The sequence below is a fragment of the Eptesicus fuscus genome, chromosome 12 (assembly GCF_027574615.1).
Source record: "Eptesicus fuscus isolate TK198812 chromosome 12, DD_ASM_mEF_20220401, whole genome shotgun sequence".
Taxonomy (NCBI): Eukaryota; Metazoa; Chordata; class Mammalia; order Chiroptera; family Vespertilionidae; genus Eptesicus; species Eptesicus fuscus.
Genome location: NC_072484.1, coordinates 43,391,775 through 43,418,511, shown reverse-complemented (window position 1 = coordinate 43,418,511; position 26,737 = coordinate 43,391,775). Strand labels below are relative to the sequence as shown.

The following is a 26,737-nucleotide window of genomic DNA, read 5'->3' as shown; positions in this document are numbered from 1 at the left end:
GAAACCCTGGCCAGGGCATAAACTCCTTTTTAACCATACTTTACTTTTCTTAATTATTACTGCATAATAATCATCCCAAAACATAATGGCTTTACACCCCCCCCCCCGCCATCCCCCCCCAAACACCTTTTTAAGAAGCCTTTTGCTTTGTCAACTGAAGTTCTTTTCAGGATGGTCATCTCATCTGGGGGCAGCCTCTGATCTCTGAGCCTCAGTTGCCCCTGTGTGTAGAATGGGGATGATAATACCTGCCCTCCTCGCCGCCATACAAATGGTCATGATGATTGGGTGAGATCATGGGTATGAAAACACCTGGCTAGTCCCTTTCTACAAGCATGCGAGGCGGAGAGGAAGGGAGAGGGTCAGGCTGGATGGAGGAGGCAGGACTTTGTATGTAGACAGGGAGAAAAAGCAATCCCCCGCATGTCCCCATTCCTTCCCCGGCTTAAGACCTGAATTAAATAGCTTCTTAGGGAAAGAAAGTTTCCTCTGAGGGACTCAGGGCCTTGTCTTTCTCCCTGCAGTCCAACCAGGCAGGTGGTCATGTGTGGAAGCCATTCCTGAGCACAGACCTGTATTTTCTCTTTCCTGTTTGGTGCTTCTTCTAAATCAAGGGGCCTTTATGGTTACCTGGTTGTTCATTGCCCCCTTGTATTAATTTCCTGGGCTGGGGCTGCAAACCACAGAAATGTGTGATAGTTCCCGAGGATAGGTCCTGGTGTCAGCAGGGCCTCGCTCCCACTGAAACCTGTAGGGGACAGTCCTTCCTGCCTCTTCCCGCTCTGGTGTTGCCGAGATCCTTGGCTCAGATGCAGCCCTCCGATCTCCACCTCTCATCGCATGGCCTTCTTTCCGTCTGCGTCTCTTCTCTTCTTAAGCACCTGAGTCATGTTGGATTAAGCGCGCCGACCCTCCCCTCCCCCCAGTCCAGTATGACCTCATCTTAACTAATTACATGTGCAACAACCCTATTTCCCCACAAGGCCACGTCCTGGGGTATTGGAGTTAGGACTTAACGTGCCTATTTGGGAGACACCATTCAACCTAGGACAACTCCCCACCCCACGCCAGGTGTTTGGAATCCATCCACACCGCAGCTTCTAGTCCATCTTCAGAGGCAGCATATCCCACCCTGGATGGGACGCAGACCTCTGGCTGTTTCCAGAACCGGCAGCCGTGACATCATGCCTCTAATGACTGTGGAGCCCCTGGGAACACGGACTGTGAGAGTTACCTAGCATTTCGGAAGCGACTCAGAGTTTGAATTAGCACCAAACAGCCCTCCTGCTCTGCTGCCGATTTCACTTCAGTCAACTAAGCTCGAAACCCAGCAGCTGAGATGGTGCCTCTGGGAAGCACAGACGTCCTTCCAGTTTTATTGGAAACAATTGGTTTTATCAGAAGTACTGAGGTGGGAATTTGAGCAAATGCTACTGTCCCATTTTGTGAGGTCGTGCGAGTCCGCGGTGGCTTCTGAATGGTGCAGGCAGGTGACTGGGCTGCCAGGAACCCCAGCACTCGTCTGTAATACGGGGTGAGGCCAAGGGGCATCAGATGGGCCCACGTTGGGGAGAAAGTGCCTCCTCTGCCCTCAGCACTCAGTGATTGGCATCACCTGAGGGTGCATAAGAAACCCAGACTTTTTCCAAATGGGGTTCACTCAGGAAGAAGGAAGCCAGGAGACCCCGAGTTTAGTCCTGGTTTTGCCCCAGTCTTACTGACTGCACTTAAGCACATTTGTTTTGTTTTGTTTTGTTTGGGTTTTTTTGGTTAATCCTCGTCTGAGGATATTTTTCCATTGATTTTTAGTTTAGAGAGAGTGGAAGGGAGGGGGAGAGACAGAAAGAGAGAGAAACACCAATGTGAGAGAGGCACATCGATTGGTTGCCTCCAGCACATGGTTGGGACCGAGCCTATAACCGAGGTACCTGCCCTTGACTGGAATTGAATCCAGGACCCTTCAGTCCACAGGCGGACACTCGATCCACAGCCAAACCGGCAAGGGCAGCACAGTTCTTAAAAGGGACCCCAGGCTCCTCATCTCTGTGAAAATGGTGAAATTTGCTGCATCATGATGTCCACAGGGCAATGAATAGGTTGCTGTGTGCAAGCCGCTGGCAGACCTCAAGTAAACGGGGCGGGGGCGGGGAGTGAGATGAGGGTGAGGACAGGCACTCGCCAGCTCTCTCCGTGAAGGAATAGTAACATTTAACACACAGGCTTGGACAGAGACATTGAGGTCAGGCAAGGTCTGACATGCAGACGCTCGGTTGAGGAGCTGCTGGTCTCAGGGCCTGGAGCACCTGGGAGGAGCACCAGGGAGGAGCCCTGGGTGGACTTCACCTGCAGATGAAGTGGAGGAGCTGCAGGAGGGTGGCGGCCTCAACGTCCCTTCCGGCTGACAGGTTGCCGTAGGATGTTGAAGGAGACAGAATTGGTGAATATTTCCAGAGGTGGCAGTGTCTCGGGGACAGGCTCCCGGTTCTAGGGTGCAGGGATGTAGGGACGGCAGGTCCAGGTGGCTTGGGGGAGAATGAAATGGGCAGCCAGGAGTCCTTTGAGCTTTAGACCTGGAGGGTTAAGGAACCCAGAAAGGACTCAGGAAGGGAGAGGAGCCCTGGGCAGGAAGTCACTGCGGAGCTGGCAATCAGGGGGACTTGGGTGGGGTCCCAGAGGGTTGCACCCAAACTGCCTAGATGTCCTCATTAAGGGTAGGGCTGGACCTAGAAACGGGAGTGAGGGTGGGGCGGGGAGGAATTCCAGTTGGAAAAAATGAGGCTGGGCGCCTGACTCCAGGTTGGGACACACCATGCCTGGGACAGAGCAATTGTCCTGCTTCATTTACTTCATACATGTAGTAGCAGAGAAGGTCCCAAAATAAAATGTACCCACCACCTCAGCACCGACTGGAGTTGTTTTTGCTGCTGCTGCTGTTTGAGTTACCTGATTATTTATAACCCCTGGGCAAATGCATCATTTTGGAAAACACTGTTGAATGTAGGTGTTTATATATGCCCATGACAAACTTACTTTAAATGACTATTGATTTACAGGGCTGAGGCTGATACGTGTTCTGTGATAGGGTACCGTCCAAAATAGAATGAACAAAGGACCACAGTTAGAGCCTGGATTGCTGGCCAGGGCCTGGAAGATATGGAGGTGGAGTGTGGGATTATTTGCTACTTTTGTGCCCCTGTAGGATCAGAACGGGACCATGAACCACAAGGCGTGGTCATAGGAAAGAAGGGACAGTAGTTGAGGAGGGAACTGCAGTAATAGACCTTGCCTGTTGCTGTTGCTCGTAGAGAAACCTCCGCTTATGTGGCTGTTGAAAATTTGCTTCATTTTGCCAGGATTCAGATCTAGTCTTCTGAGTCCTTCATCGTTCAAAGGCAAGGAGGCTCAGCCAAAAGATATGACAGGTTTTTTTTTAATATAAAAAAACATTTGTTTCACCATGAAATTAACACCACGTGGACACAGTGTTTGAGGCACTGAAATGAGGAATTTGGTGATTTGGGTTTAAGTCTCAATTTTCCCATTTGCAAATGAGAACAATGTTTACACTTTCTCCCTCGGACAGTGTTGGGTAACACAACTGCAAAAACTGATGTATCGTACAACTGATAAGTAGGAATTATCAGCACAGAGCTAAAAAGCCAGATTCTCTCTCTTTTAGGCCTGTTCCTCTGCTTCTATTTTAATTATATTCTTTCCTGAGTTTTGATTGAAAAATTCTGGGTTTTACTTATTTTACTACTTAATTAATTAAAAATGTTACCCGGAGTAATAGCACTATAATCTAGATGAGGGCTGTTTGAAGAGCAGGAATTGTGCGGAAGGATGTTTATAAATAATGTTTAGGTGACACTATTGTGATAATTATGACTTTTTGAAGATGAGTTTTATAGCAAGTCTTCAATTTTCCTGTCACTTTTTTTTTTTTTCTGGGCTCCCACTTAAGCAAGCACATTTGTTTCCCGGAACTAGCTGTTCGGGGATCTGAATCCCGAGAGAGCTCAGCAGCTCTGTGAATCCATTTTCATTTTAGGTGGCTAATTTTGCAGACGCAAAGAGGACAGAGGTTGCTCTGTTGCCCCTTCCTCAGGCCTAATACAGACAGGAGGAAGGTGTAGCACGTCCCCTAGACACTGTTTCCGGCTTCGTCCCTGGGTCACAGTCAATTGAGTGCTGAACCCTCGGTGGCCGGAAGGGCCCTACCGGTGATACTCTGGGGAATCTGCACCCCAAGGCTGACCCCCACATCATCCATCCCTTCTGTGCCTGTACTTGAGGTTCCGAGTGCTGGAGGTGGCATAAAAAGGAGGTGGCAGAGAAGTATAAGTGCCCTCAGGTATCATTGAAACAAACTTTTGGGACCCCCAGGCTTTGTGGCTTTCCCAGGAGAGGGACCCATTGTATATTTCATCATGTCATTCTCCAGCTTGCGTGTGTTCTCCAGCTTTTAGTTGTTACAGAGTCTGGAACATCAGCTTCATTGTCTTCCCTTGACTCACTATTGGAATCTAATTTCAGGTAGAAGTCAGCCAGTTCCATTTTGTTAGTGGATCGTTGGGAAGCATCTAGATTTAGAACTAGAGGAGCCCTTGGAGGTCATTTGTCCAGTCTGATGAGAACTCTTTTTTTTTTTTTAAATATATTTTATTGATTTTTTACAGAGAGGAAGAGAGAGGGATAGACAGTTAGAAACATCGATCAGCTGCCTCCTGCACACCCCCTACTGGGGATGTGCCTGCAACCAAGGTACATGCCCTTGACCGGAATCGAACCGGGGACCCTTGAGTCCGCAGGCCGACGCTCTATCCACCGAGCCAAACCGGTTTCGGCTGATGAGAACTCTTGAGACCCAGAGAAGTTGAGGGACTGGTCCAGGTTCTGCAATGAGTTAACAGCAAGAGCCAGGACAAGAACTCGGGGCTCTTTAACGACCTGGGTGTAGGGAAACACCAAGGGGTCACATTGAAGTACGGAGTAAGGAATACTTAGCAGGTGTACTCTCTTGTAATTCAGCCAGGTTATTTCTGAGGCTATGGTATTACCACCATAATGAGTCACATGGAGTAGAACATCCTAATTTCATTCCATGCTTGTGGCTGACTGCTGGTGAACCAGAATTCCCTTATGATGCTGCCCTTGTTGAAAAGCTTTACCAAATGCATTGGTTTGCTTTTCTGAATTAGTGACCAAAGCTGACTTGTAGATATCAGGGAATCTTGCTGCCCCTTAGAATCATTCCAAATATTGGTTATGATCGTGTACAATTATAGCTTCAGAGCATGAATTCGACATGGACATGAGCCACAGAATGTATTACAGCACTTCCTCTTCTTATCTTATTTCAAGTATAATGTTCTCGTTCAAATGCTTCCATTCTTTAAAAGCCGTATTTGCTGTTAGTTTATAGTTTTGGGGACAGTCGATGAGTTGTTGGTTTACCAGTTGCCTTCTGATGTGGCATTGATTTTTTGTTGTTGTTCCTTCCCCATCATTTCCACATCAGATTGAACACAGACTCAGGAAAGGCAGCTTGGCGGTGAGATTTGTGTGGCTGTTTACTTTCCCCTGTTGGTAAAGTGGCTGTGATTCAGCACCAGGTTCTCCTCTCCCTGATGGGCTAGTGAGAGCAGAGAGATGTGAAACTCCAAGTCATCAATGGAAGTGTGACCCTCACATTAGAATATTGTTCATGTAGAAAGCCTTCCCCACTACTTCCAGATTATTCCAGCTAAAATATACCACTTTGTAGAAGATCACTAGAGACTCCAATTACCACCCCTCAGTCCTCTTGAGTTTTCTCAGTGGAGAGGATGAGAGAAAGGAACCATGGAAAATCACCAAGAGGACAGTTTCCTATGGAATCCTGAATAGGTTGTTTCCAATCTGGAAGGTATGGGCATCACCTGTTATAAATTTTCCTGGAGACGGTTAATGTGTGTGTATGTCTTAGCAAGTCAGTTGGTGTTGCTCTCCTAAAACTGAGAGCTTGCTTTTCCCCCGTGTACTTTCTTGTGTGATGAGTCTCTCAGACACTTGTGGCATCGTGGTCTGTGGCTTGCTGGTGCTTCAGAGCCGTAGGGAGGGATCTGTTTTGAGACAGATTTATCCAGTTCCATGCACCACAGTTCCAAAGACTGTGGGCTGAAAACACTTCTTTTTTTTTTTAACTGGTTAATTTTATTTTTCCATTGTGATTAAGTGACCTGCTCTAGGTCACACAATTATTAAATAACAGAACTATGACAGAAACCAAGAAACCTTTCCCTTTCCAGCCTTCCCAAACTTGAATTGTCTTTGTGCTTTCTTCTTTGCTTGCAACTTATGCCCCAGCAGGGTCCATGCTAAACCGATCTAAGTCCCTTTGAGCCCTCATCACCCTTTGGGCAGATGGAAATCCAGAGTTCACCTGAATGTGATTTGACTTTCATGAAAGAAATGAGCAGCAGGTGCAATTTGCTAGTTTAGAAACCCACTTCCAATGACATAAAAGAAGATAGTCTCTGTAAGAGCTGTCAATTGGAAATTTACTTAGGTATTTTGGTGCAGTTGTCCAAGCCCAAATGGAGAGATAAGAGACTTTGTTTATAGTTTCAGTGCCACCAACCAACCAACTGTGGGCTTTTGTTTTCATTCCACAGATATATACTTTTTCTTTTTAAGATTTTAAATTGATTTATAGAGAGAGAAGAGAGGAGAGAGAGAAACAGATTCCTACCCTCAGATTCACCAGAAGGAACCAGCCATGCCCATACTTTGACTTTAGCCCAAGGAGACTAATTTCCAACATCTGGGCTCTAGAACTATAAGAATAAATTCATGTGTTAAGCCACTGAGCTTGTGATAATTTGTTACATCAGCCAATAGGAAACTAATCCACTTACCTACCTCATAGTTCTCAGGATGCTTAAATGTGACTGTATTTATATATGTTTTTATTTTTATGAATATCAAAGTGCTACCTTGATGTTAGTACTTCTAAAATGAATTCTTATATTCATCTGGATTTCCAGGTTAAAGTGGCCAAGATATGTCAGGAAGACCAGGTGAATAGTAAGCAGGACTTTTCAATTATGTAGGAAACAGTTTGTATCTGGAAATTTATGAAATAATTCTTAATTGTGCAATTGTGGATGATCATTAGTACCTGTGATTCACTTGTTAGTGAGCAGGCAGGTTTGTGCCTTACTTTCTGTACCTGTGGATCTCAACACTGGATGCTCAGTAGAGTCACCAGGAGAGCTTTTAAAAGTCTAGTGTCCAGGCTGCACCCCAGGACAGGTATATCAGAATTTCTGCTGGTGGAACCCGAGCATCGATAATTTTTAAGCTCTCCAGGTGACTGCACTGTGTTGTGTCTGCTAATGAGAGTTTAAATCCAGCCTCTTTGAAGTCTGGTAGTCTAGATGTTCCTTTGAGTCTTTAGGGAAGTGCTCTGCCAAAGACTGTCATATCTTCCAATGTTATTAACATATCAGTTTATGAGCTGTGGTGTGTTTCCGCCAAGAAACACAAAAGTATTAGCCAGTATTCCTGAGATGTTCAGCACACAGATTGGTGTGCCCTGGTGGCAAACACAGTTTCAATAAGCAAACACTTTCCCTCTTACATTGTCCAAAGGTTTTTAAAAGCAATTGTAAGGGGGAGAAAAGAAAGACGTTGAGGCTTTCTCTTCAAATGGCTGAGTGTCTTGAGAATTGATAAACATTGTTTTTTACATATGGCATATGTCCTTATATCTCTAGTCTGGAGGAGAAAATAATCATTTTGACTTTGAAACCGCTGTTGAAAATATTCACTGTTGTTTCTGGGTGCTTTGAGCTGCAATGTGCTGCTGAGGGTATCTCTAGGCCCCCAGCACCCTGGCCTTTGACGTCACAAGGAAAATATTGTAGATAAAATTGTTTTTATAAGTCACAAATTGAAGATGTTGCTGTTGTATTTTCAGTGGGAATTCTGGGTTGAAGTTAGAAAACTGATGGAAAGCCTGTAGCATAAGCTTATTATATTTATGTATAAAAACAGATGGGGGCCGAAACCGGTTTGGCTCAGTGGATAGAGCGTCGGCCTGCGGACTCAAGGGTCCCAGGTTCGATTCCGGTCAAGGGCATATACCTTAGTTGCGGGCACATCCCCAGTAGGGGGTGTGCAAGAGGCAGCTGATCGATGTTTCTAACTTTCTGTCCCTCTCTCTTCCTCTCTGTAAAAAAAAAAAACAAAAAAAAAACAGATGGGGGGTCCTTATTTTCTAGGGTTCTTAGTGATCAAGTAGAGGCACTGACTCTAGTACCTCTAGATGGTATGTGCTTTCTTACTGGTCATTTAATCAGTTGGGCTTAATTTTCTTCTTAATGGAAACATTAAGTGCTTCGCTTTCTTAAGGGTGCCCTAGGTGAATTTGGATGTCCTGACAGTATGGCAGTACATGAGTGTAAATATTGCCTCTGAAACTTAACTGCCTGGGGGACACTTGGGAAATTGTGTACCCATATGCCTGGTGCTTTGCCAGCTATCGGGGGTGCATGGTCTCCCAGACCTCCCAGTGGAAGGGTGGGGTACTTACAGTGTGAATGCTGGGTAGGAGCTGCAGGAAGCTTTTAATAGATCCTGAGCTCAAAGAAGCACTTTTGGTATTTTATGGTTCATGACGTTATTTATTTTTTAACCTATATTTTTGAGTACCATTCACAAACAGGTTTACTTCACTTTCATGAATTTATACCTTTATCATAGAAAATGGATCAAAATGAAAGGCCCGTTTTCTAAGATTTCCTTTGGTATGAATTTCTTGTGTTCTAATCAAGTCTATGTAGCTTGGTCATGCTTTTCACTGGGTTTTATTAGTGATTATTAAGTTCGGTGGTGATTATAATTGCCATTTATGTTGTTTTCAACTCCACTTTTCAAGACTAAAAAAGATAATTACTTTAAGGAGCTAGGCTAATTCTAGAGAATGCTCAAAGAAATTTTGTGCTTTCACCAGTTCTACTTAGAACCACATAGGAAAAATGATAATGAGAATCATCATGGTGACAATGACTGCATTCTGTTTTCCAGTGTTAATTCTATGTGTGACAATATCCTGGCGGCTGTGCACACATGTTCTCCTTTTATCACCCAGCAAAAGGATGAGTGGCATGCTATCTTAGTTTTCACATTTTACAGATTAGGGGCATGAAGGCACAACAAGGTTGGATAACTTGTCCACATTCAAAGGGCTCATCAGCGGAAGGTCTACCATTTGACTCCAGATGTGCCTGACTCAGATGTGCTTTCCACACTACTGTATTTCTGCCTTAGGAGAGAAGAGCCTCTAAAAGAGGTGGGAAGGATCTATTGGCTAATTCACTCCAGTATGTCCCTGACAGGTGTGGATGAGAATTTATCTTGGAGATACGACACTGAGATGCTGAGAAATTGAAAAGTGTTTCAGGCCACAAAGTAAACTTAATCCAGAAGCCGGATGCTCCTCAAACGCATTCCACAAAGACCCAACCTACATACTTGCACAATCTACATCAATTCAAATGAAGTGGTGAAGGAGAGACCCGTTTTGTTTTGGGTAATACATAAACAGAGGTTATTCTGGAACTTCTTTTTAAAATGTATTTTAGAAAACTGCACAGGCTTTGGCAGTGGTCACTTTGGGCATGTTACTTCAACTCAGCAACGAATACTTCCTTTGTTTGGCTGTTGGGGGGAGTATATGCTCATGACACCTGGAGCTTTGTAGGTATTTGCTATCAATTGCTTAGTGACTGGTCTCTTATTATACATTTTAAAATAATTTTAGAGGAGAGAGCATAGTTCTCAAAACAGATCATGGGTCAAGGGAAATTCCTCAGGGTCAACCCCAAGATATCAGAAATGGAGATTATCTAAAAAGGAAACCCTGGCCATACCACATAGCAATTGCAGCTTAGTTTTTGTGTGTTGAATACTGGGGACCATTTGATTTGGACAAAGGAGTTAGTACTTGGATTATGAGCTGTTAACAACACTAATGACTTCCTGATACAGACTTGGCTTCTAAATCCTAGAGGGTCAACAGATAACAGTGAGTAAATGGGGAAGTTCACTGGCCCCTATCCAAAATCTCTTTCCATGCTTTTCCCTGGATTGGTCAAAAGTTCAGGAACTCCGTTGGCTAATAAGAGTGTGCTGAACATTCTCCACTCATCTTTCCAGATCATTCTCCCAACTTCCCAGACTTTTTTTGGGCTGCGTTATGCTGGTTCCATTGCCCTCTGGCTTCAGGTTGGGTCTGACCACTGGCAGAAGATGGAGAAACAAGATAAGAGGGAGGTTGGAGTACTTCTTCCCTCCCCTACAACCCTGCCCCCTCCCTGCTGGAGCCCCATTTCCTTTCCTGTCTATTAGCTCCTGCTGGGTGTCCTTCTTCCGTGGTCCATGGCGATGAGCTTTTAATGATTCTGGTGACAGCTCCGTTCCCTGTTCTTCAGCCCTGAGGTTGAAAGGAGTCTTGACAGGACACTGAACCCTGCACAGACCTGTATACACTCCCTTCCTTAGCCTATCTCAAACTCTCCTTAGGAAAATGTAGCTGTGTCCCACTTAGGCCATGCACAGACTTTATGAAAAAGTGAAGCATATGGATGTTGCTTGCTCTTCGGTTAATAACTTCCAGATTTATCTGGGGAAAATGATGGTAGGGGAGACTACTAGTATATATGACATATAATCTTCTCTTTTAGTATATAGAATGGTTCATCCGTGGTGTAATTATTAATGGTCAGAAAAATTGTGGAAGCACTATGTGCTACATAAATATTGGGAAATAGAAAATTTTAACTGGTGTGGTGGGATATGGCGGGGAGGGGGTGGAGGATAGGGCAGTAGGAGCTTGTTTTTCCTGCTGCTTCATAGGCTTTTGTTGGCTGGTGTGATGGAAGCCCAGAAGCTGTTGCAATTGAGTGGCTACCACATGCCAGGCACAGTTCTAGATGCTGGGGATGCATCATCGATTCAGACACATGGGAGCTCTTGTTCTGGGGACTTAGGAGTGACTCCAAGCAAAATGAAATAGTTGACTTACATAAGGTATTAGAAGATGGTATATGTCTGGACAAAAATAACCAAAGGAAGGGGAAAAGGGATGCTGGGAGGCATCGCAATTTGTAGAAAGACAGATGTTTGAGCACAGACTTGTAGGAGGTGAAGAGGAAAGACACATCAATGTCTGAGAGAAGAGATGAGCAAGCCTGGAGCGGAGGGAGCAAGGGAGTGAGCAGGAAGAGGGGACTCTGGGGTGCAGGGGGAGGGCACCCTGGGGTACAGGGCCCTGTGGACCACTGTGAGAACTTTGGTTTTACCTCCTGAGAAACCTGTGGCTACTGTAGGTTTAAGGCAGTGGTCGGCAAACTCACTAGTCAACAGAGCCAAATATCAACAGTACAACGATTGAAATTTTTTTTGAGAGCCAAATTTTTTAAACTTAAAGTTCTTCTAACGCTACTTCTTCAAAATAGACTCACCCAGGCCGTGGTATTTTGTGGAAGAGCCACACTCAAGGGGCCAAAGAGCTGCATGTGGCTCGCGAGCCGCAGTTTGCAGACCACGGGTTTAAGGAACCCATAGACTTCTGTGGTCACACCATCACTCTGGCTGCAGTCCTGAGAGCAGACTGTAGGGGGACAACGGAGGGATTTGGAGCCACCAGGACATTGTCAATACCCATCATAGGTGTGGTGGTCTGGACCAGGGTGGGGGGCAGTGGTGGACAAAAAAAATAGTCAGATTCCAGACATTTTAAAAAAGATGAAGCTAATGGGGTAGGTGGATTATGGTGTGACAGACTGAAGATTCATGGGTGATACTGAGGGTTTTGGTCTCGGCTCCTGGGAGTTGCCAGTAACCGAGCTGGGAGGACTGTGGGAAGAACAGGCTTTGGGGTGGTTTGGAGGAAGACCAGGAATTCCATTCTGGACATGTTAACTTTGACATGTCCACCCAGCCGTGATCTCAAATGTGTGACTGTTGTCTATGTTTGTATGATAGTTTTAAGTTTCCAATTTTACTGCCTTGGTGGCTGGCTTTCTCTGAGATGTGTTTTAAGAAAATGTTTACACCATGGCTGTGTGATTTTGAGAGCAAGCCTCAAGGCAGAATATTCAATGCCTATATTTTCCATTGACGCAAAACCATCTTTGCATAGTTAACAGATTCAGGGACACTTGTGGGAATTTATTCTGAGCCAAGAGACTTTGGCACCATTTTACCAGCTCTGACTATAACGACACCAAATCTTTGGAGGGTGAGCTGCCTTTTGGGGTATTGTGCAATGAGAGTTTCACGTCAACCACAACAGCGGACCTCATGCACATGGAAATAGCACATATGGCAAAGCCCCGATTGGCTGTGTGTTAAAGCTTTGCTGTCCTTTTAGGTAGCTTTTTGCTTTTCAATGTTATTCTGGTATATTTTTCTTGTGCTTTCTCACCACTTTTTTTTTCTTTTCTGAAAGTTCTGTTTTCTTGTTGACAATGCCACAGTTGCTCCCAAAGTGAAGTTAGACTACGTAGGGAAAAGAGAATACCAGTGTTTATTCAGCAGCTATTACATGTTGGTTATTGAGCTGGATACCTTACTAGCTACCCATTTAATCCTCAAAACAGTACTGTGACAAGGCGGGATTATTCTTGCTTAACAGATGAGGAAACTGAAACTCACTGAGGTTAAGTGACTTGCATAAGGTCAGAAGAGGTTAAGATCCAGTCTGGATTAGTGAATTTTCAAGGACTATGGTCTCGGCCCTGCCTAAGTGAAGTTATCTATTCAGGCATTTTAGTGCTTCTAGGTGTTGATGCATTGCTTTGTCTGCCTTCCCTCCTGCTGAAGAAGAGGAGAGCAGTGCTGATTGTCTGCTTAAAGATTCTTTCATAAATGTTTCGATGAGTTTACCAGAATGTGTGGTGTACACCTGCCGTGTGCTCAGTGCTGGTAGGTGGCAGGAAGTCCTGGAGCTTAAACTCCAGCAAACATCAAATAAGGAATTACATGGGAAACGATGTGAGGATAAGGGAGGAGCAGGTGTTTTGCAAGCATGCGTCGGTCTGTTTGGGATCACCATTCACCCTATCTTGAACTCTCAGCTAAAGACTTGTCCAGCCAAGGAGGTGGGGAAGAAGCCCCTAACAGCAGGAACAGCACAAACAAGGGCCCGAGGTCGAGCTGAGGTTGGATTGGAAGAGAGTACTCCGGTGCCGTGGGCAGCGGAAGGCGAAGTGGGCCGAGGGTGGATAAAGTGGTCTACTCTTTGGTACTAAATGACAATCATATACTTTAGAAAGTGTTCCTCTCTATACATCCAGAAACTACCTGGCCCCATACATATTTATCGTAATATTATTGACTATATTCCCTACACTGTATTTTAAATCCCTGTGACTATTTTGTAACTACCAATTTGTACTTATTAATCTTCCAAACCTGTTGTAATGGAAGAAACCTTTTTGACTATAAAGTTCAAACGTCAGCACCTAAATAGAGGAAAGGTTGATGCTTTCTAGCACAAAAGCTCCCAGGTGGCCCAGTTGGCTTGAGCAGCGGCCTGAATGGTATGTACTGTGTGCCCAGCTGGCATGAGCCGGTGTGTGGGCTTGGCGAGAGGTCTGGCACTCTGAGAGTCTTCATTGTTTACCGGGTTTAATCTGCGATCCCTGGCATTTCCCTGCTTAGGCAGCACAGCCAACACTGTCACCTCTGCAGTGAATAAGAAAATCATCTTAACCCAGCCTTCTGCTAGGATACAAACCCTACAGTGTCACCAACATTTTCCTGCCCTCGTGTCCGCTTGTAGCCCCCAGAAGGGACAGAGGGAATAATATGAATGAAATGAACTCTTTGTTACTTGCCCTACATAAGTTGTACATCACTAGGGTGAGAAGGTGAATAAATGCCTTTTTGCAAGGTCATTGTAGATATCTAAAGGTCATCAGAGCCTTTAAAAACTAGGGTGAAGTGCATTTTGCACAGTCACTTGAGAAATCAAGTTTCATTGCATCTTATTGCCCTCACTGGAGTTCCAGGTTTTAAGCACATATGATCTATAGCCCCGTGTTCTCATTACTTTTGTTCTCTCATAACGTGCAGAGTTACTGGGTAGATGAAAGACGAATCATTTGTCAGACTATTTGTGCTCATGATTTAGAGAAAGAGGCTTAGCTTCTAGGTAAAAAATGCTGATGTGAATATCCTACAGTCCCGAACACGTCTCAGACACAAACAACAATGACAAATACACAAAAAAAACAAGAGCCAGTGTGTCTTGTTCCATCAGACACCAGATGGAGCGATGACTGTCCTTTGTCATGGTGAAGGATGGCAGTAGGGAATTGTTTTTATGATTTCCAGCATCCTGTTACTCATGGCCCTTTTCCCACTAGTTGTATGAGATTTTATAGAAGGCATGTGCTCCTGAATTGGACTTCAGCTTCCCTACAAAATAAGCATCATTTATGCTTTGTAGAGTTTTACACTTGTGCTTTTTAGATACCTAGGTACTACTACAGGTTTTAAAACAACAGCCAACAATCCTGAAGAAAGTTAATATCTAATTTAGGGGGCTTGTCTTACACCATTGAAAATGGCTGGGAACACACCATCAGCCTAAGTCATTTCTATCTGGAGCTGGCTTTTCTGTTAGAATGTGCATGAGTTGGAAAGAAAATAGTTTCCCCAATCACTTGAAAACAGTTGTCAAGGTGCTTTGCTGGTACAGGCCATTCTGAAATTCTTCCACAGAGCAGGTGAACAGGCACCTGGCCAGGTCTGACCTTTAAAGTGCAGGACAGTTGGGAGGAAATCTGTGTAAACCACATCCATTCTGTGGAGTCAGATGATTGTGGTTGAAGCAAGTTGCCAGAACGGATCAGGGAAACAGGAAGTGACTGTGTGAAGCTCACGCAGGAAGGTGCCTGATAGTCAAGCACTTGACCTCTTACATGAAGGAAAGGACAGGGCAGAGATGAGCCTGGTGCCCATCTTAATTCTTGAGAAAACAAGTCTCCAGGGAAACAAAGCCCTTCTGACTGTTGGCCTGAGTCTGACAGCTGCCAGGCTTGTTAAAGAAATGACAGTGGCCTCCAGAAGCACAACAGCCGCTTGGAACACGAGAGTGTGTTCTGTGTTCACGTCTGGTGGGTGGTTAGCTGTCAATCAACAGAACTGTGCTGTGAGTTAGAAAACAGGCCACAGGGTCTTTCAGGAAATGTTCACAATGTGGAATTATTCTGACCCTCATTGTGTCCACTGGAAAATGGAACAATGGCTTTTTCATAACAAATTGTTCAGTAGGAAAAAATGTAGTAATGGGAATTTCTGGTTAAGTATATAACTAAGTGAATATGATAAACGTGCAGTAAAAATAAACGTGAACCCTTAGAAAAAAATCAGAATGGAGTTTAGTTTTGTGATTTGCTATTCTGTGTCTTGTTCTGGCTTTGAAGTAATGAGTACAAGTATAGTCATGGGGCCAAGTCCAGGCCATGTTTTGTTTTTATAAATAAAGTTTTATTGGAACACAGACACATCCACTCATTTGTGCATTGGATATGGGTGAGTTGAATAGTTGTCACAGATACTATATGGCCCACAAAGCCTAAAATATTATGCTGTACAGAAAAAAAATATGTTGACCTTTGTTCTAGAACTTGGCCACTCAAGGCAGCATTGGTCAGTCGTTGGCACACTGCAGCGGAGAAGCAGTGGGCTGGGGTGGAGGTCCTTTGCCTGGGGCTTCAGTGATGGGACTCTAAGTTACAGGCACAATTCTCTATATTTTTCTGTACCTCTTCCCTCTCAGAGATAGAGGGGTCTGTACCCTACCACCTTCTCAGAGTGGTTTGCAACACCCCAAAGTTAAGAATTATTAGGCTAGAAAAGGGATGGTTAGAAAGACCTCACTACTCTACACCAAAAAATGTCAGACCCAGCTTGTACTCATTTATTTATTTACTAGAGGCCCAATGCATGAAATTGGTGCACGGATAGGGTCCTTAGCAGCTGCCAGCTGGGGGCGCCTCCCTTCCCCTGACCGCCTGCCACTGCCGCCAAAGCCCCCTGATCGAACTCCAGGTCGAGGGTACAATTTGCATATTAGGCTTTTATTATATAGGATTCTTAAATAAAGAATATCAGATTTGTTGCACAGGACAGCTGTGGGATATGCCATTTTATAACTATTATTAATGGATAAGGAACTATTTCATGGATATTGGTTCCTTGAGCCAGAATAGCTAGTGTCATATCACACTGTGGTTCTGGAGATATTTATTACATGCCTCTCCCACCTTGGAAAAGTGAAAGCTCTATGGTCCAAAATTATAGGCCTTTGTAATGACTTTTTATGGGGACCCACTAGAAATCACTGCTTGTGAGCCTTACAATGTTCTTAAACATCCATCCTGTATGGAACCCTGGTGGACTTTCTAACAAGTAGAAGGTGGAATCTAACATGGTCTGAGGCTGACTTCTGACCATCTTTCCCATGAATGGCTGTTCCACGTACACTGTGAGACTTCCTTATCCTGTACAAGGCTCCTAGAGTAGGTAGTAGGAATCGGAAGATTGATATGTCATCTCTAGGTTACCCAGATGGACACATGCTCCTGAGGATAGAACCTGGGCAGATCAGTAAAGAAGAGAGGGATAACCAAACTGTGATGTCAGAGGTAGAGAAAGGAAAGAAGCTCAGAAAAGCAGGACTAGCTGAGGGGCACTGACCTTGGGACCAAAATGTCACCCACAAACCTAAAAAGGTCCAGGTCATGCTACAGGACCTAAAACGTTTTGTCCATTAGAAATTAATGTAGGGTAAGATGGACTCCATTATTAAGGGTGTAAATCCTTTTTGGTACTCTTTTTCAGTGTATGAGGGGGGTGTCCTCCTTTGGGACAAAGAGGAACCCAGGGTGGTGGGTTCTGGGAACTGGGGAGGAGCTATATGCAGGGCAGGACTGATCCAGGGACTTAGAAAGTCTGCCTATGAAGCCAAGACATTAGAAGCAAACACACAGAGATATGGCCAGGAAAGAGACCAAGGATGACACATTGGATGGAACCAGGAGCCCCCAGACCAGAACATGAGACTTTGGAAGAGGAGGAGGAAGAGCTGTGAGAAGCTGGACAGGACCCCTGCTTTGAGGGCACAGCTCCTTGGGGTTGTGGGTTATGAAGAAAAGACAGACCAGTTCAGGTTGCAGGATCCTAGGATCTTTTGCTGGAGCTGAGGCTTATCTGTGTCATGGGAACAAGATTTTGCATGTCTCCATGAGCTCAGAGGTTTGATATATTTCCTAGCTGTGTCTTCTGACAGGGCCCGAGAGTAGTGATCCCCCATGGCCATGAGCATACTCACTTATGACCCAGATCTTTGTTTCCAAATGCCATTCTGCACCAAGCTTTTTTTTTTTTTTCTACAAAGGAAGTGCTAAAGGAATGATGTGCATGTTTCAAAAGGACACAAGAGCCAGCTCAAAGGAGCTCCCAGTAGGCAAATGTGGAGCATTTTCAGCATCAAAATAAAGACAGGATCATAACTCATTGAATAATATGAAATCAATGAGTCCATACTAATATTAATAAAATAAGGAAATGAGGATATTTTACCTCTCATAGAATGTCAAATAATAAATGTAGAAGAAAGGATAGAATTAAAAACCATCCTATCTAATAAAGAGGGAATATGCTAATTGACCATCACACCCTCACAAAGATGGCAGCACCCACAGCCAAGAAGGAGGGAATATGCTAATTGACTCCCATGCCCTCAAAGATGGCAGTGCCCACAGCCACAAGATGGTGGCGCCCAGTCCCCTCAGCCTCGCCGGGGCGGCAGGTGCATGGCAAGGCTAGGTCTACCCCCAGGCGGGTCCGGCCGCTCTGCGCGCTTGCCTCCGGAGTCCCCCAGTCCCCTTAGGCCCCCAGTCACCAGGGCCAGCCAAGGCTTGCGCTGCTGGCAGTGGCAGCAGCAGAGGTGTGATGGGGGTGTCGCCTTCTCCTGATTACTGGTCGCCTCCTGCCCCTGAGGGCTCCCAAACTGTGAGAGGGGACAGGCCGGGTTGAGGAACCCCCCTCCAGTGCATGAATTTTTATGCACTGGGCCTCTAGTCTTGTTATAATTAATTCAGTCAAGACATTTTAAAGCATGCTAAAAAGTGGATCAAAAAGTTTGATAAGGAACAAGATATTTACATATCTTCAGAGTATTCTTTCACAAAATACTTGTTAAATATAAAAGGGGGTGTAAATTGTGGGCCATCTCACTTGATGGCATTATAGTGGAGAAACTCAGGAGACACAAGTGATCAAGTTAATATAACCACTTGCTGGAATGGAATGAGAAAATTATATTACATACTATAATGTCTACCCTCTTCCCATGGGGGGGAAATGTCTAACCTGAATCTATTCATGAGAAAGTATCAGACAAACTCAAATTGAGAGACATTCTACAAAGTAACTTCCAGTAAGCTTCAAAACTGACAAGGTTATAAAAGTCAAGGGAAGGCCAAGGAACTATTTCAGATTGAAGAAGAATAAAGAAACATGACCAGTGAATGCAGCATGTGACCCTGGATTTTATCCCTTTGCATTATTAGGACATTTGGTGAAATTTGAACTGTGGGGTCTGTGGTAGTGTACCAGTATTAATGTCCTGATTTGAATAGTTCTACTGCAGTTATGTAGGAAATACTTAGAGCAGACAGGAGTAATGAGATCTCAGGTCTGCAACTTAACTACCAAAAGGTTCAGGGAGTGGGGAAGCTATTTATTTTTTGCAACATGGTGAAATCCTATGGGTAATTCTTATTTTTATTGAAGTTGTAGAAGACAACAGCAAAGGTCAGCTCTGATTGCAGATGGGGGAGGAAGGTTGAGAATGAATTGGCAATTTATATTTATTGACTGATCCCATCCTGGGGAGGGCTTCACCATCATAACCTCATCTTAATTATCTCCTAACGGCTCCACCTCAAGTTACCATCACTTTGTGGGTTAGGGCTTCAACATACGGATTTGGGGGCACAATAACACCATCAGTCCACAGCACCATCATTCTTTCCTTTGATCAAATGTTACCAAGTTTGGCCAGTGCAGTTCAAGCAACTTCAACTGACTCCTGTGGCCATTTGACATGTCCCCATCATTCTCACTTGATGGCACTATAGAACAATTTGGGGCTCATTAGTGTTGTCCCTGCCCCAGACCTGGAATCAGCCATTTCCAAAGATTTCAGGTTCATAATAGTGAGAAATGGTGTCCAAGGTCTAAGAACTAAGTGTGCTCATTATTGCTGGACTATCATTGTTTCTAGGCCTTTTTAGTGGGAAAAGCTTAGAAATATATATGTCTCTTATTATAATCATGTTTATAGTCTGATAGTTACAATTTAAATTCAACACAATAAGTTCCTTCTCACCTTCCCTCATTTCAATATTTTTATTTTCCTTCTCCCATAGCAGAAAATCTTGTTTCCTAATAACATCAATATATTTGTTGTAGCATATCTATAATAATAAAAGCATAATATGCTAATTAGACCAATAGCCAGATGACCTTCCAGACGAAGCTGGGGGAGTGGGTGGGGGGCGAGGCAAGCCGCTGTGGCTGTGAGGGCCGAGCCCCTTGCACAAATTTCGTGCATCGGGCCTCTAGTAGTATATACAAAATAGTTTCAGAATTACTACTACATTAGCACCAGTATCGACAATAAACCAACTAAATAAAGTTCAAGATTGCTTGGAAGCTTTTGATATTATTGCTGTTAAAGAATGTATCTTTAATGTCTTACTGTTAAAGAATGTAATGAATGTAGTGTTTATGTTCAAACGTTACATGAATGTGGTTATGTTGTCAACTTGAATTCGGTTCACTTTTTTCTATATATATTTGATTTAAGGGTTTGATTTTGTTCATCTTTTTTAATTTAGTTGCTTTCTTTGGATATGTAAATTGTTTGCATGACTCAAAAGCCATAAAGCCTACAAGGTATACTGAGAGAGGCCTGACTCCCACGCCCTTCCTCACTCTTCCCACCCACCCTCTTATTGGTGACCATTTACATTAATTGGTTTGTCCTCTGTATTTATTTTTGTAAAAATAAGTAAATATATATTCTTACTTTCCTCCTTTCTTTCATTTTGCTTTTTTCTTCACTTAACTATATAAACCTGTTGTCATTCCAAAGCAGTTCATAGACATCTTCATTCTTTTGTGACACCACTTCCTAACTACTCCATCATGTGGATAGAGCAGTAAGAGAAGACCTCTTGGAGTTGGTGTTGGACATTTGGGCTGAAATTTTCCAGGTCAAAAAAGGGAAGAACAGAATTTTAAGCTAAGGGAATGATGTGTGTGCAAAGGCTTAGAGGTGAGAGAGGCATGTTGTGTTGCTTTTAGAGATGTTCAAAGGACTCAGAGTGTGTGATTCAAGCCAGGAGATGACAATAAAAAGGTTGGACAAGTAACCAGAGGCTACATGATTTGCTCCAGTGCCTGGTGCATTAGTAGGTGCTCAACAAATCATTGGATGATAGTGGATGGTTGATTGTGGAATAGAGCAGTTTTGCAGTAGCAGTTTGTTTATCACACTCACAATAAAAGGAGTTCATGTTCCCAGTGTATTTGATATTTTATCTCATAATAAAACTGATTTTTTTTATGCAAATGGAAATCAGATTATGAAAGTAGCCATAATTGAGAAGGGTCACCTGATGATGTATTGCTCCATTCTGGATTGATGGACAGGAAGGAAAAGTTCTTCAAATTGTTGTCATGATGCTCCTGTCTTTTTGTTTGCTTGTTATAATCCAGCTCTGGGATAGAGTGTTTCCCTTCAGCTAAAGAAAAACAAACAGATGAGAAAACAGACACCCTGTGTTCAGTGATGTCAGCTCTACAATCACTTCCCCAGGAAATTATGTTTGTGTGTATCTGTGGTTCTGTGGTCTCATTGATATTCCATCAGAGGGGAACACGGCAATTACAGCTTGAAGGATAGGCGTAGCAGTGGAGCACTGGGAATCACTGTACACTTAAATTTCTTTGAGGCTTTGCTACCTCTTCTCTCCTTTTAAAGTAGGTTAAATTTGACCTTGCTTTAAGTTACTCAATAACTAAGAGCATTAGAGAATTACTTTCTGAAATGGACTGGCTATCTCAATAAACCAATTTAATCTGATTCCTGTGACCTACATCAGTTAGTGCTTTGAGAAAAATCTATTTTCATTTAAATCTATATTTGTTCTTTTAATCCTATTCTTGCTATGTCTCTATGAAAAGTGCTAGATTATGCACAGAGCAAGGGAATGGTTATTTTCTCTGCTGGTAAACATCAGTGAATTTTATTTATTTTTTAAATTTTTATTTATTTATTTGAGAGAGAGGGAGAAAAAGACACCAATTTATTGTTTTACCCATTTTGCATGTATTGGTTGATTCTTGTCTGTGTCTTGACCCAGGATTGAACCTGCAACCTTAGCATATCAAGGCAACACTCTAACCAACTGAGCTACCTGGCCAGAGCCAACATCAGTGAATTTTAGTAGAAGTATAGAGTCAGGAGTGGATGGAAGCTCACTGCCTTCACTGAACTGGCACAGTGACCTGAGATGCTTTATCATTTCTTTTGGTTTGATAAAAATTTTGAATTATTATAGATTTGCTTTGTTATTATAGGTACTCACAAAATGAGAACAGACCCACAAAAGCTTAGCAATGTCAGTAATAGCAAATTTTTATTTGGTTGCTGAAAACACATTCTTTCTATCAAGCAAGACCTAGTACTTGGGTGGGTTCTATCTTGGGCATGGCTTCTAAAATCCTAGCAATTTTATTTGCTAGCTTGAAAGACTTTTAATTTATTTTCTACTTACAAAATGCATGCTTGCTAAGTCAGACTGTTTTAAATTCAAAGGCAGCCTGGATGGTGTGGCTTTGTGGTTGAGCATCGACCTATAAACCAGAAGGTCATGGTTTGATTTCCGGTCAGGGCACATGCCCTGGTAGGGGGCAGGCAGGAGGCAGCTGATCAATGATTTTCTCTCATCACTAATGTTTCTCTCTCTCTCTCCCTCTCCCTTCCTCTCTATAATCAATAAAAAATGTATTAAAAAGCAAAGAAAAATTCAAAGGCAGCATTCGGGTAATTTACTCTTTTTAGAAATTTTGTGACTATTCTAAGAAAGATAAATTAATGAGATTTTCTGCCAAGGTTGAAATGAAAGCTAAAATGTAATAAGTTACTGGTAGATAAAACAGGCTTACTTTAATAGGGGGTAGTGCATGGCTATTTGGGAAATATTTTTGCCTTACTGAATTGGGCTAGTTTCCACCAAATAAGAATGATCAATTACTTTATTTAGCTAAAACTACTAGCTTAGGACAAATAAACATTCTGTACTATAAAGATATTTGTATGTTTTAAGTAATGTGTGTATACATGTGCACTTAGCACAAAATTAAATAGCCATACAAAGTTAAATATCCATATAGTATATTGTAAATAGCAATACAGACTTTTCTTCTTATCAGATAAAAAATGCCTTAGAATGACTTTACCCCAACCAAAACAATAACCTTTTGCATGGGTAGAAATTACCCTTAAGTGTTGATTATTACTGATTAATTCTGATGTTTAAGTGACTCAATTGTTTAAAAATATGACTTAAATATTTTACTTTCCCTATAATTGAATATATTTAATGTTATGAAGAATAATTACCATAACTTTATAACAAAACCATGTTAAGTCTTAGGAATTGTCTGTTTCTTTTAGTTAAAAAAATGAATTGGATTTTATGTGGCCTGCATATATAAATATGCTTATAGGTCATGACACATATATCCCCACAGTGCTATATTTAGAATATGTATTTATATTCTAAAAGGTTACATAACTGAATAAAATGTTTTGGAAGTAAATTGTTTTTTATTTGATGATGATACCTTTAAGCTTCAACATGTAACAAGAAAACTTATTTTTTATAGAAGACATTTACATGTGAAGTTCTTTAATAAAATGAATCATTGCTTTCTGTTGGACATAAAGATTGTATTTTTATAGTGTTTTTTGCTCTAAGGGAAATTGGTGGGAATAGGGGTGAGCATTGTGTCCTAAATTGCTCAGTTTTTTTTCTCTTGCAGCTTAAATACTTGTGCATAGTCTTGGATATAAAAAATTTGATCAGCTCTGACTAGTGTTGCTCAGTTGGTTGGAGCATCATCCCATACACCAAAAGGTGGCGGGTTCAATTCCCGGTCAGGGCACATACCCAGGTTTTGGATTTGATCCTGGTTGGGGCGTGTTCTGGGAGGCAATTGATCGATGTTTGACATTTCTCTCTCTCTCTTCCTTCCTCTTTCTAAAAAATCAATAAAGCCCAGCTGTCCTGGTTCAGTGGTTGAGAGTGGAACTATGAGCCAGGAAGTCACAGTTCGATTCCCAGTCAGGGCACATGCCCAGGTTGTGGGCTCAATCCCCAGTGTAGGGCATGCAGGAGGCAGCCAATCCATGATTCTCTCTCATCATTGATGGTTCTATCTCTCCCTCCCTCTCCCTTCCTCTCTGAAATCAATAAGAATATATTAAAAACAAACAAACATATCCTAGGGTGAGGATTAATAAAATATTTGGATCATTCATAACCTCACCTTTCAGTTTTGGGCTCCTTGGCCTGAACATTCTTGTTCTTAAGGTAATAAGAGAGTGAGTGGCAGGCTTGCACTTTTATCCAGGTGTCATTGAATGAAAGTGCCCACTATGTGCTGCTATCTACCCTGCACACAGCTTCATTAATCTGTAAAGATGTCTCAGTTTTAAGAGGAGGAAGGAACTCACAGTGAATTCGGAACAAAGGGAAAGAGGGTGAATCTAGCATTTCCCCACATTGATTCTGTGATGCCAGCCACCAGCCGGTGTTTAGAGAGAAAGGAATTTACAAGGTAAGAAATGGCTGTGGGCCTGGAGATAGTGTCATTTGACAATGGGATGACCTAATAAACGGCTCTAGCACAGCTCCACAGAACCTCTTACAAGTCTCACTGTAACTTCATAGATGTGAAGAATTTGAACACCGTTAAAATTCTGTAAACATTTGTGCCTCAGTCTCTTCCCCTCCCCTGTTTTTTCTAGAAGGCCTATTGATTAAAATATCTACTTTGCTGTGTAATAATTGATTGGTAAATATAACTTCATGTAAATAAAATTATGTGGTAAAGCTAGTTTCCCAATAGTTATCTAAATTTCACATATAAGTCAGGACTTCCAGAGATAGACAATGTCAAGGTTGGGAGTGTTTGGCCAGCTGTGATCTTCAGACCCCTCGCGGAGTTGCATCAGAGCAGCGCTCCTCACACATGCTACCTCTGTCCAGCTGCCTGAGAGATCTGGTCCTCTGGGACTAGATCTAGTCCTCTTTCCTCCTTTGGCGCCCCACCCCACCTCCATCCCCACTGCTTCATTCCAGCCTTGCCCATCCCCCATTTCAGTCAAACCCCTTGCCAATTGTTCTCTGTTCTGCTGCCAGAGGAGCTTTTAAAAATAATACACAATGGGCCCTGGCTGGTGGCTCAGTTGGTTGGAGCATTGTCCTGTACATCAAAAGGATTCCGGTTCGATCCCTGGTCAGGGCACATATCTAGGTTGTGGGTTCAATCCCCAGTTGGGGCCTGTAAGTTGTGGGGAGGGCAACCGGTTGATGTTTCTCTCTCACATCAATGTTTTTCTTTCTCCTTTCCTCTCTAAAATCAATACAAACATATTCTTGGGTGAGGCTTAAAAAATTATGCACAATGGGAATATTACTCAGCCATAAAAAGGGTGACATTCTGATCCATTCTTCAGTGTGGATGAACCCTGAAAACATATTTAGCAACTAGGCCAGTCACAGAAGAACAATTATTACCTGATTCCACTGATAGGAGGTACCCAGACTAGGCAAGTTCACAGAGACAGAAAGCAGAATGGAGGCTAGGGGGAGGAGGGAAGTGGGGACTTAAGTGTTTAATGGGCCCAGAGTTTCTGTTGGGAAGATGAAAAAGTTCTGGAAATAGTGATGATGTTTACAACATGATGAATGTACTTACTGCCACTGAATTGTACACTTTCATATGGTTAAAATGGTTTTTTAAAAAAATACTGATAATGCAGGTATGATTGACAGGTCCTACTCCTTACGGGGTTCAGTCTAAAACATGCCCAGTGGGAAGGGGAGGGGCCCCTCTTCTATTCCTTGGTTTCCCACCTCTTCCCACCAGATAAGAAGTAGTGCTTCTGTCCTCTCCTGGGGCCTCATTGCTCAGTACCCTCGCTGAGGATGGAAGGAGGAGGGGAAAGGACCCTGTTTTGCATCCTTCCTCCTTTCCAACCCCCCTCCTGTCCATTCTCTCTCCCTCCCAGGCCTATCTGCCCTCCTGGGGGTCAGGTTTTGCTCTCTGCCCCTGTGGCCACCTAGTGACCTGGCCTTTCCCAGCCTGCAGGGACAGCTGCTCTGTTCATTAGGACCAGAAGGTGGAGGAAGTGCCATTTCAGATTTGGGGCCCTGCTGTTCCCTCCAGTCTTGCTTTGGAACAAGGCCCGAGACCATGTTTTACCCTCCACCTGTTTCTTCACCTGCTTCTTCCCTGGGCTCGGATTGTGGAGGGAAGGAGGACTGTCTGCTTCATTGGTTGATGAGTCAGAAGGGCTCCAAACCCCACTGCCTTGCGTGGCATGCAGACTGGCCTTCTCTTTCGTACCTCACCCATCGTACCAGGAACAGCCAGGTACTGTTCTAAGTGCTGTACATATGTTAATGCACTTTACTCTGAACAGCCTATGAGGCAGGTGCTGTTGCTGTCACTCGAATGATATTTGAGTGACTTGCTGGAGATTCCAGGCTCTGGTCCCCGCTCCTACTCACACTCACTCGCTCTGCCTCTTCTAGGACTCTGTGCTTTTGCATATGCGGGTCCTCATCCTTGAAGTTAAAATGCCATCTTTTCCTGAAAAATCTATCCTGGTGTCTCCAGACAGGCTTAGGGCGTCTTCCATGTCGATGTGATCCCCATCTTAAGCTCAGATTACACACTGCTGCCGTTATTGGCATGACTGTCTTTGCCGGGGAAGGGCCCCATCATTTTCTCTTTAGATTCCCCCAAACCTAGAATAGTGCCTTGTACTCAATACATATTTGAATGAATGTATTCGTGGTAGGATTTGTTATACTAGTGTTTTATCTGGGAAATATGAAGGTGAAGTTGAATGAACACCTTATTTCTAAAATCACAGTCTTAGGCCATGTGACAGTATGCTCAGAATATTACCATTTCCCCCTACACCAAAACTCATAGGTAGTGTTTTAAATACACAAACAAATTTAAAGGTGGAAAGTAGATGGGTGGAGGGATTGGGGTAGGTAGAATGGACCAATGAGGCACTACGGGATCTTTAGTGGGTGATGGAAATGGCTTGATTAGCATAGTGGTTGCACAGCTGTGTACATTGGTCAAAACTCATTGAACTGTGCGTTTAAAATACATGCATTTTATTGTTGATGAATTTTATCTCAAAGTTGACTTAAATAGAAGCAAGAGGGGAAATCTTTGGGATTTATTATTTGTTTAGAAAGACGGATTAATGACTGGTGGCATTTAGTTGCAGCACTGTTCAATATCGAGTCTGGGGTTTTGTCCTTTTTTTCTTTACCTCTTACCTTGCCTA

At 43.2% G+C, this 26,737-nt stretch overlaps 1 long non-coding RNA gene across 1 annotated transcript; it reads right to left on the bottom strand.

The window, feature by feature from the left end:
• Positions 1-12,217: 12,217 nt before the first annotated feature.
• On the bottom strand, positions 12,218-23,929 carry LOC114234446 (uncharacterized). Its single transcript, XR_003620648.2, has 3 exons — positions 23,689-23,929; positions 20,748-20,876; positions 12,218-12,549 (listed from the first exon to the last, which is right to left on the bottom strand). It is a non-coding gene; the product is annotated as an uncharacterized LOC114234446 (long non-coding RNA).
• Between the last annotated feature and the right edge of the window lie 2,808 nt (positions 23,930-26,737).